The sequence below is a fragment of the Trachymyrmex septentrionalis genome, unplaced genomic scaffold, assembly GCF_001594115.1.
Source record: "Trachymyrmex septentrionalis isolate Tsep2-gDNA-1 unplaced genomic scaffold, Tsep1.0 scaffold115, whole genome shotgun sequence".
NCBI classification, from domain to species: Eukaryota; Metazoa; Arthropoda; class Insecta; order Hymenoptera; family Formicidae; genus Trachymyrmex; species Trachymyrmex septentrionalis.
The window spans coordinates 356360-364753 of NW_017304279.1; the positions used below are offsets into that span (position 1 = coordinate 356360).

At 35.1% G+C, this 8394-nt stretch overlaps 1 protein-coding gene across 1 annotated transcript in view; it reads right to left on the reverse strand.

The window, feature by feature from the left end:
• LOC108753925 (homeobox protein Nkx-6.1-like) overlaps window positions 1-8394 on the reverse strand; it is a 54485-nt gene that overhangs the window by 29650 nt on the left and 16441 nt on the right. The window lies entirely within an intron of this gene.

Below are 8394 nucleotides of genomic sequence, written 5' to 3' on the forward strand. Positions count from 1 at the left end.
CTGGATTACACAGATAAACAAAGATAAGTATGTACATATGCACCTATATAGCATATGCATAAAGCAAGTTACATATAATATGCTATACTTCCTTACTAAATTTGATTTCGTTGTATTGCTATTATGCTAATTATACAGCGCAATGAAATTTATTAGGGAGATGCAACGCTATTATATGCACTTGCCCCATATACACACTTACCCCCATTTGTTTTACGTAGGAAAAATATGTCTGCGATATATCTCCGAGCATAATTAGCTTCCGTGTTATAACCGTAAGAAGTATTTCATTTTAACCGCAGTTCGAAATTAATTCGCCATATTCCGGAAATTAATTACGACCCTTATAACGTTGGTAATTATTGCCGCAACCATTTAATACTTCTCTCTTTCATTGTGTGGACTCGCGCGACTATAGTACTGATTTTTCTACGAAATATCTTCTATCTACTCCTTTTATTATTTATGTTTTAATTATAAGAGAGACAAATCAGTTTTTACGAATCTTATCATCAATCTGATTTTACACATTTTACAACAATCTCAAATATATTAACATATGTTTGTAACTCGCACTACTCTGATATTTCAATAATTTAATCTGATTAATTTAATTATTTTATTTATAATGTTTCTAATTGTAAAAACACACACGTAAAACGATACGAATGCCGTTCTTCTCTCTTCACGTTTTTCATATATTCTCATATTTTCGTTATACTATTAATACTCATTCTCAATATATTATACTAATAATTTTCTTTATATTCTTACGTTTTTAACTGAAATCAATATTTTGAATTACATTACTTTTTATTAATTTATTTAAAGCTTTTTTTGGAATTTATATCATTTCGAATTTCCAATCAATGATTATTATTGTCAGTGTCAACAGGACTATAAAAGCAGTATTGTAAAAAACCTTCATAGATTAAACGACTTTGTCTTGTCCGCACCGGCTGATTATTTTTAATCTTAGCCACTTGGTCGAGCCAAGTCTTAATTAGATTAGTAAAAGAGGCCCGAGAAAATTTTCGAGAGTAATGAAGAAGGACAACCGAAGGGAACGTCTTCTGCGGAGACGAGGGGGCCGCATACGGTCCAATGTGGCATGTGGGCGCGTATATACAAGGGGGACGAGAAACGAAAGGGACTCAGAGGGGGTGAGTAGAAGGAAGGGTCGACTCGCAGGGTCGTCGTGACGCGGTACAGTGTGGGTTGTGGGACTTTAATTTAATAAAGCAATTTGTAACGGAATACGGAACGAGGCAATAATGGCCGGTCGGCGGGGAGGGTTCTAATGAGCTGCTTACCGCACTCCAACCCCGGTGCCTTCGACGACGACCGGGAGTGGTGTACGTTTTCCGCCGTTGGATATCCCTCCATTCGTCCTACTAAGCCACCGCGCATATCTCCGCGGCCGCCTCCGCAAAACCCGATAAGTCCGCGTTTTTATCAAAATTTGTATGCGCCGCATACGGCGCGCCATGAGATTTCTTTCACGGTATAATTTCAGACTTGCCTCGTGAGATAAAGCGTTATCAGTGTTATCGGCGATAGCGTACTTAGAAATTACAAGAAACTTACGAAAGATAGTCGGATACACGACTGAGTAATTAAATTCGGATTTTAATTATTGTGAGAAATTTACTCAATTTACGAAGACGTCAAAATAAAATATTCTCATCGACATTGAACTTAAAATTGAATACATAAGCTCGTGATATGTATTATACGCGGTTGTAATATTTGAACTTATTACGTTACCGTAGGAATTTATAACAAAGGCTCGATTTATCGTAATATATTTTACTTATAAAACATATATAAAGTATGTTAAACAAATGTAACGAAGAAATATTGCGTTCCCATAAGCTTTTTAATTAAAGTACTTTCTTGATTTTTTTAAACAAGCCGGATGTCCGATTGTGTCCGGTCGTTTCGACGATTTATTGCCTGACTTTTTCCACAAAATATTTTTTTCGCTTGGGAATTCGGACCTGTGATATAAAGTTTTAACCCATCTATCGACCACACCGTCCAATTGAATCCGACCACCGCGAATTTTTTCCCGCAAAGAACGAGTTAATATAGTAAATGAAACGAACTATTGTTTCCGAGCCATTGAAATTCCTGTGTTCACGCCGATTTTGTTTTATGCAAACAAAAGCCTCGAAAAATAGAATACAAAACTAAAAATCAAGAAAATTAAAAACAGTAAAGAAATCAGGAAAAAATCAAGTAATTTTGCAAAAAATTTTCTGAAAAATAAAAATTCTTGGCTTTAAGGAAGTTTAATACACTATATGTATATATATCACACTTATACAGTTTTAGAATATTACAACTTAACAATTAAAAATCCAACCAGTGTTAGTAATTAATAGTACTTTACATATATGTTGTATATATATATATATATTGATTTCTTAATAAAATATTTAATGGTTTCCAAATTAGGACAAAAAATTTTTTAATATTACTCTCTAACTCTGAATCAATGGATAATCACTGATATCAGTTTCAAGTATGCCACTGGTAATCAGTAAATTCACAACAAAATTTAATTAAAAAATCAATGAAACATGGGATTTGTAACGTAATCAGCTTTATTTTAATGTATGAATTCAATGTATGTATATGGAACTGCGTGCGAATATCCATATATAATATAATATAGTATATACTACACACACACACACACACACACACACACACACACACACACATATAATGCTTAAATTTTATTTTTTGTTAGTTGAATTTCACTGATTACCTAATCAAGTATGTCACTGAGTAGTCAGTGATTATCCACTGATTCGGATTTACAGAATATTGAAGTGAAAGAAAATTATGAAATTTTGTTTGAAAATCAGGTAAAAGTAATGAAATTTTAAGATGCGAGGAATTTGTGACAATTCTGAAAGAGACATCCACTCGTCGAGTCGTTTGCGCATTACGTCTATCAAAGGACTATTTGTCTTCGGCACGCGGTCATATCTGTCGAAGGTATCATCCTTCGTTATGCAAACGGATTCTGGATTAATCTTTGTAGCATGTCGCGGCGGTGAGAGCGGCGAGAGGAGAGGGACGGAAAGGACCATAATTTAATCAGCCGATTTAGAGTGAACAAGTGACACGCATGTCGCGGGTGGTGTATGCGAGCGAAATCGCTCCGGATAATGCGTATATACCGATACCACCTCCACACACAGTCGCCCATGCATGTGCGCACGCGGCATCGCCCGCGCCGCGCCGCGGATAACGCTGCGATGTCCGATTAGACGAAGTATCGGCACGGCAAATTGATGCGTCCGCCCGCGCCGTGTCGATGTAAATCAGCGGCAGGTGACCGTATCGGCGTGAGCGCGCGCGACGCGGCGTTTCAAAAAAGAGGAGCGATCAAAAACGAGACACCGTCCGGCCATTCGTAATATTCGTTATCGGCGAACGGAAGTCCGGGTGCGAGGCCGGCGCGTTCGATTGCTCGATTTATACGGGGTGAGCGACCCCCCTCCCCCCGCGCGCGCACGCGGTGTCACGGGCCGTTTTATCCACCCGAGAGTTCGGGGCGAAACAAATCATTCGTGGTAAAGATGCGTCGCGATTCGGACACGGAGAGAGGGGGGGGGGGAGAGGGAGGGAAATCGATAGGGTAGTTTCTATTATTTTTTTTCAACAATGTCGGAATTTATTCTTGTTTCTGTAATTGTGGCTGCTGTGTCTACTTATACGCGAGTGTTCTGTAACGTTGAAAGAGAGAAATTTTATAAAGTTATTATAATTTTAAGTTATGAAAAATCCTTTTAATTTAATAACATTGATTGCCCTCATTAAAGAATTAATTAGTATCAAGAAACGATGGTAGAACATCTATGTGACGAATAATATCTCTTTTTATTCAAATTATGTAAAATTCTAAATTATAAATATAACGCATATACATACATTTCTGTATTAAGTACAGTATTGAGAGAAATAAAACGAAATAAAACGTTTCAACGTCACGTGTTCTCTATCAATAATAATTATATTCAAGTAGATACAACGTAATGCTTTTGTCGGAATAAAAAGTCAGGGATGACGTAGGGCGATGGTCCGTCACTCCGACGTAATTGAATCGGATATCACTCGACTTCTAGAAAGCATGATCGGGCGCTCTTGAAAGGGCTGCTCGCTCCATCGACGACGTGAGTAATAACGGCGCGCATCGAGTCGACTGGCGTCCGAGAAGAATGCTTTATCGAGTGTACAAAGTGTGTTGTCACCAAAAGTAAATGGATGCTTAGTTAATTCGAACTAACGAGACCGCCCCGCCGTACTGATCGCGCGAGATCCATTAACAGTAGTTACCGGTGCCGATTGAAGGGTCACAATCATTAACGAGACTTGCAAGAAAGAATGTACTGCACGTAATATTACATCGATTATTTCATAGATAATATCGAAGCAACAAAGAAATTTAAAAAAATAAAAACAATACAACACGGGAGAGAGAGAGAGAGAGATATATGATTTTGCTAAAGTATCTAAAATTTTAGTTACACTTGACTCTGTGAGAAAAAAGTTCCTGATTTAAAAAAATATTAGTTGGTTCAGTTAAATGAAGCGGTCACGGGATGTCAAGCAAATATTTGTCAATTTAAAGAAATATTTATTAACTCAAACAAATAACATACTAAATTGCAAGATTTTGTTGATATAATACTTATATTTAACTTAAATATATAAATACTTATACTAAATAATCACTACGGACTACAGTTGAAGTATATTTGACTAAATGCGTGTATAAACGAATTTAGTCAAGTTAACGAATTTAGTCAAGTAACTGTTTTTCTTACAATTAGTATAGATATAGATCTAAACATAATTTTGTTGTACCATCAAACTAATTATGTAAGACGTTCACTTGTTAGAATGCATTCTTTGCAGAGAAAAGTTGTGTAATTTAAAAAAATTGCTTCTTTCGTTGATCTTTTTAAGTCGAAGTAAAAATTTAAATAAAAATGTACTCGATTTCAAAAAATGTCAAAGAAAATTTATTTGATTTCAAGAAATGACGTTCAAAGTAAAGACATTTCTTTAATCGCACAGAAATGCACAAGTTTCTTTGATTCAAATAAATTTTTTTTTAATCGAAGAAACTTTTCTCTGGATGTTTTAAAACTTTCTAAACGAGTAAACGGCATTACTCATCATGCTTGAAATTCTTACGTAATTATTTTGGTTCAGTTAAATTATTTTTAGATCTATATTTATAGCTAAATTTTTAGATACTTCAATAAAATCGTTCTTCTTGTGAAAAAAATAACTAACTAAAATTGTTTGTATTAAATCATAGTATAACATTATTTTACTTTAAATATTTTAATTATTTAATTATTATTTCATATGTGAAATTTATATTTGTGAAAATAATTTTTCGAGAACGATATAAATTTCATAAGAAATCCGTCGTCGAGGGATTCTTGATTTCTAGCCGAGACGATATCCCGTGAAACACACTCGCGAAAAGTTATTGAAAGCCAGATCGCGGTCGGCTTCTCCCTGCTAGGGTGATTCGCTCTCCATGGATATATTGTAAGTAATAACAATATACATCGACCGGCATGGACTGCCACCGGAATCTCGTCGCGTCAGCGACGTTTTCATTACCGGGTTCGCTTACGTGACGCTTACCCGGGTGAGTTTCATGTCCATAAAGCCCACCAGATGAAGAAAGCGAGAAGAGAAAGCCTGGTGAACGCAAGAAAAAAAGAGGGGAAATACGAAAAAAAAAAAACGAGCGATGACGGTGTAAAAAAAAAAGAAAATATAAGAAGGAGCAGAAATAACAGGGTATCTAAACAGAAATAAGATGATGTCCAACGTTCTCGTTATAAGAATGGGAATGAAGGAAAGGACGTGCGAAGGATAGATGCCCGTCATTTTCACGAAAAGTACGTGTTTTATGCATAAGATAAGATTTTATGCTATACGGGAGCGAAATCAGAATGTTATAAGAAGATTTTATACGGGAAATCTCTCGTACATAGATTACAAGTTAATATTAACGAAAGTTATTAAAAAATTTAATAACTCCTGTTCATTAATTGATATTCATAGAAGCTATTTAATAAATTTTTATGTAGATTATTACAAAAATTTATAATATTAATAAAGCGCTTTAATACGGAAATATTAATCGACAGAATGTCCAGCAATCCTGAACCTTCAAATTATTCTGAAATTTAGTATCCTTTGAAAAACTTCTCAAAAACCTTTGCAATTTCAGGACAGCTGACTTGAAATTTTTGTCAGTCTCTAATTTAAAAAAAAAATCAGATCATAAAAAAAAAGAAAGAAATAAGAAGTATTTCTTTCGCATGCATGAGAACTAGCTTGATATAAACGATGAATTTTATAATCATTTTAGTCCACAAGTGCGGACATTGAAAATTAGACTGATAATTTAATAAAGCCCCAATAAATTAATAACTTTATAAGATGTTGTTTATAATATTATGTTAATAAAAGGAAAAGTTGTATTTGAGCATAAATTATCTTTTAAGTGTAATAAGACAAGTTACTGATTTGAAAATTTGAATTTAATATCTACAATTATAAAATAGAATATAGTAGAGAAAGTTGTCGTTTGTGTTGAATGTTCGTTTATTATTTATAAAGCATTAAATAATATTGTTCCGAATTTGTTTGCGTTTTAATTAATTCGTCATATAGAATTTTAACTTGAATACAAAACATATAATATTTGCGGGGATCAATGAAAATTAATCTAGTTACAAACTTAATGGCTTTGGGAATTAGCGCTGTAGAAAGTGCTCGATAAATATCAATGTTAACATTTAGTCAAGTATCTGATTTTTAATTAGAACAAATAGTTACAAAATTTAAATAATCGCTTGCATGTCTCGGCTAATTTTTTAGTCACCTTCAGTACATACTACTTCGAGATAGATGCATTTAGTGTATGTACAATGTTCATCATGTGTGTTTGAGAACCAATAATGGTTCTCTGTGAAGCGATAAGGTCTTCTTGTTGAGACTCAACCAGTTGGATAGTTGGATGGTGCCTGAATAATGCACCTCCATAGAAACATTGCTGATAACGTCAATTATATAAAAGATCTTGTCAAATGTTAAAATTCAATTATTTTCGACAATGAGCTATCCAACTCTCCAAGTCTCAAAAAGAAGAACTTACCACCTCACAGAGAAACATTATTGATACAAACACACATGATGAACATTATACATACACTGAATGCATTTATTTCATATCTCATCGAAGCAGTGTGTACTGAAGATGGCTAAAAAATTAGCCGAGACATGTTTGCGAGCGATTATTTAAATTTTATAACTATTTGTTCTAATTAAAAGTCAGACACTTGATTAAATGTTAATATTGATATTTATCGAGCACTTTCTACAGCGCTAATTCCCAAAGCCATTAAGTTTGTTATTAGATTAATTTATTCATTTCAATTAATATTACTATTATTTTCAATGAAAATTAATCAATCAATGAAAACTAATTGAAAAACCAGAATTTTTACCTGAAACGTCCTGGAATTATCTTTGAATTGATTAGTCAGATCTCGGTAGACACCTTGATCAAAATTATGAAAAATCTAAGTTTTCTTTATTTGAAGCTTCAAATCCGTATTTTATCTAAAAAAATAACACAATCTAAAATCTCTTTAGATAGAAGAGGAATGATTTTTCAAATATAATTTTTCTTTCTAACATAGTTCAAAAACTGAGATTTTCTTTAATTAAAATCTTTCTAGTTAACTTTAATACAAACCTTTTAATCGTAATTCAGAGTGTCGTGTTCTTAATTATCTATACGAGTCTCAAATCTCGAACAAATATCGAGGCGATTATTGTCATCGCGACTATTGTCTCCACCATGAGAGCGAAAGGAAAAAATAAGGATGACGAAAGCGGGAAGGATGAAAGTTGAACCGGGCTGGCTTATTTCGAGTATAGTTGTACTCCGATATATATACGTATATGCAGAGGCATAAATAGACGACGATTCCCGTGGCGATCGTTCGACGATGCCTCGCGAGGGCCATGAGCCGATCAACGTTTCGCTCCGGAATATAAAATATACCGGGTAGTCGGTGTAACTCTTACATTCCGTGTGAAGCGGGTGTTCGCGTCGGTCCCCCTGTCTCCTCCTACGCCGCCCCTCGGGAGGAGGGTTCAACGAAGGGGCGAGGAGGAATTCACCGCAGCGTGTATCGGGGGGGCGGTGGAAAAGGCAGGCATGGATGCCCTGATGCCGCAGTTAAAATATTGCCGGAGTTATTCGCGCGAGTGTGGAAAACGTAGCACTCTGGAGAGGAAGAGGGGCAAGGGGGGTGGGGTGGAGGGGGAGAGGAG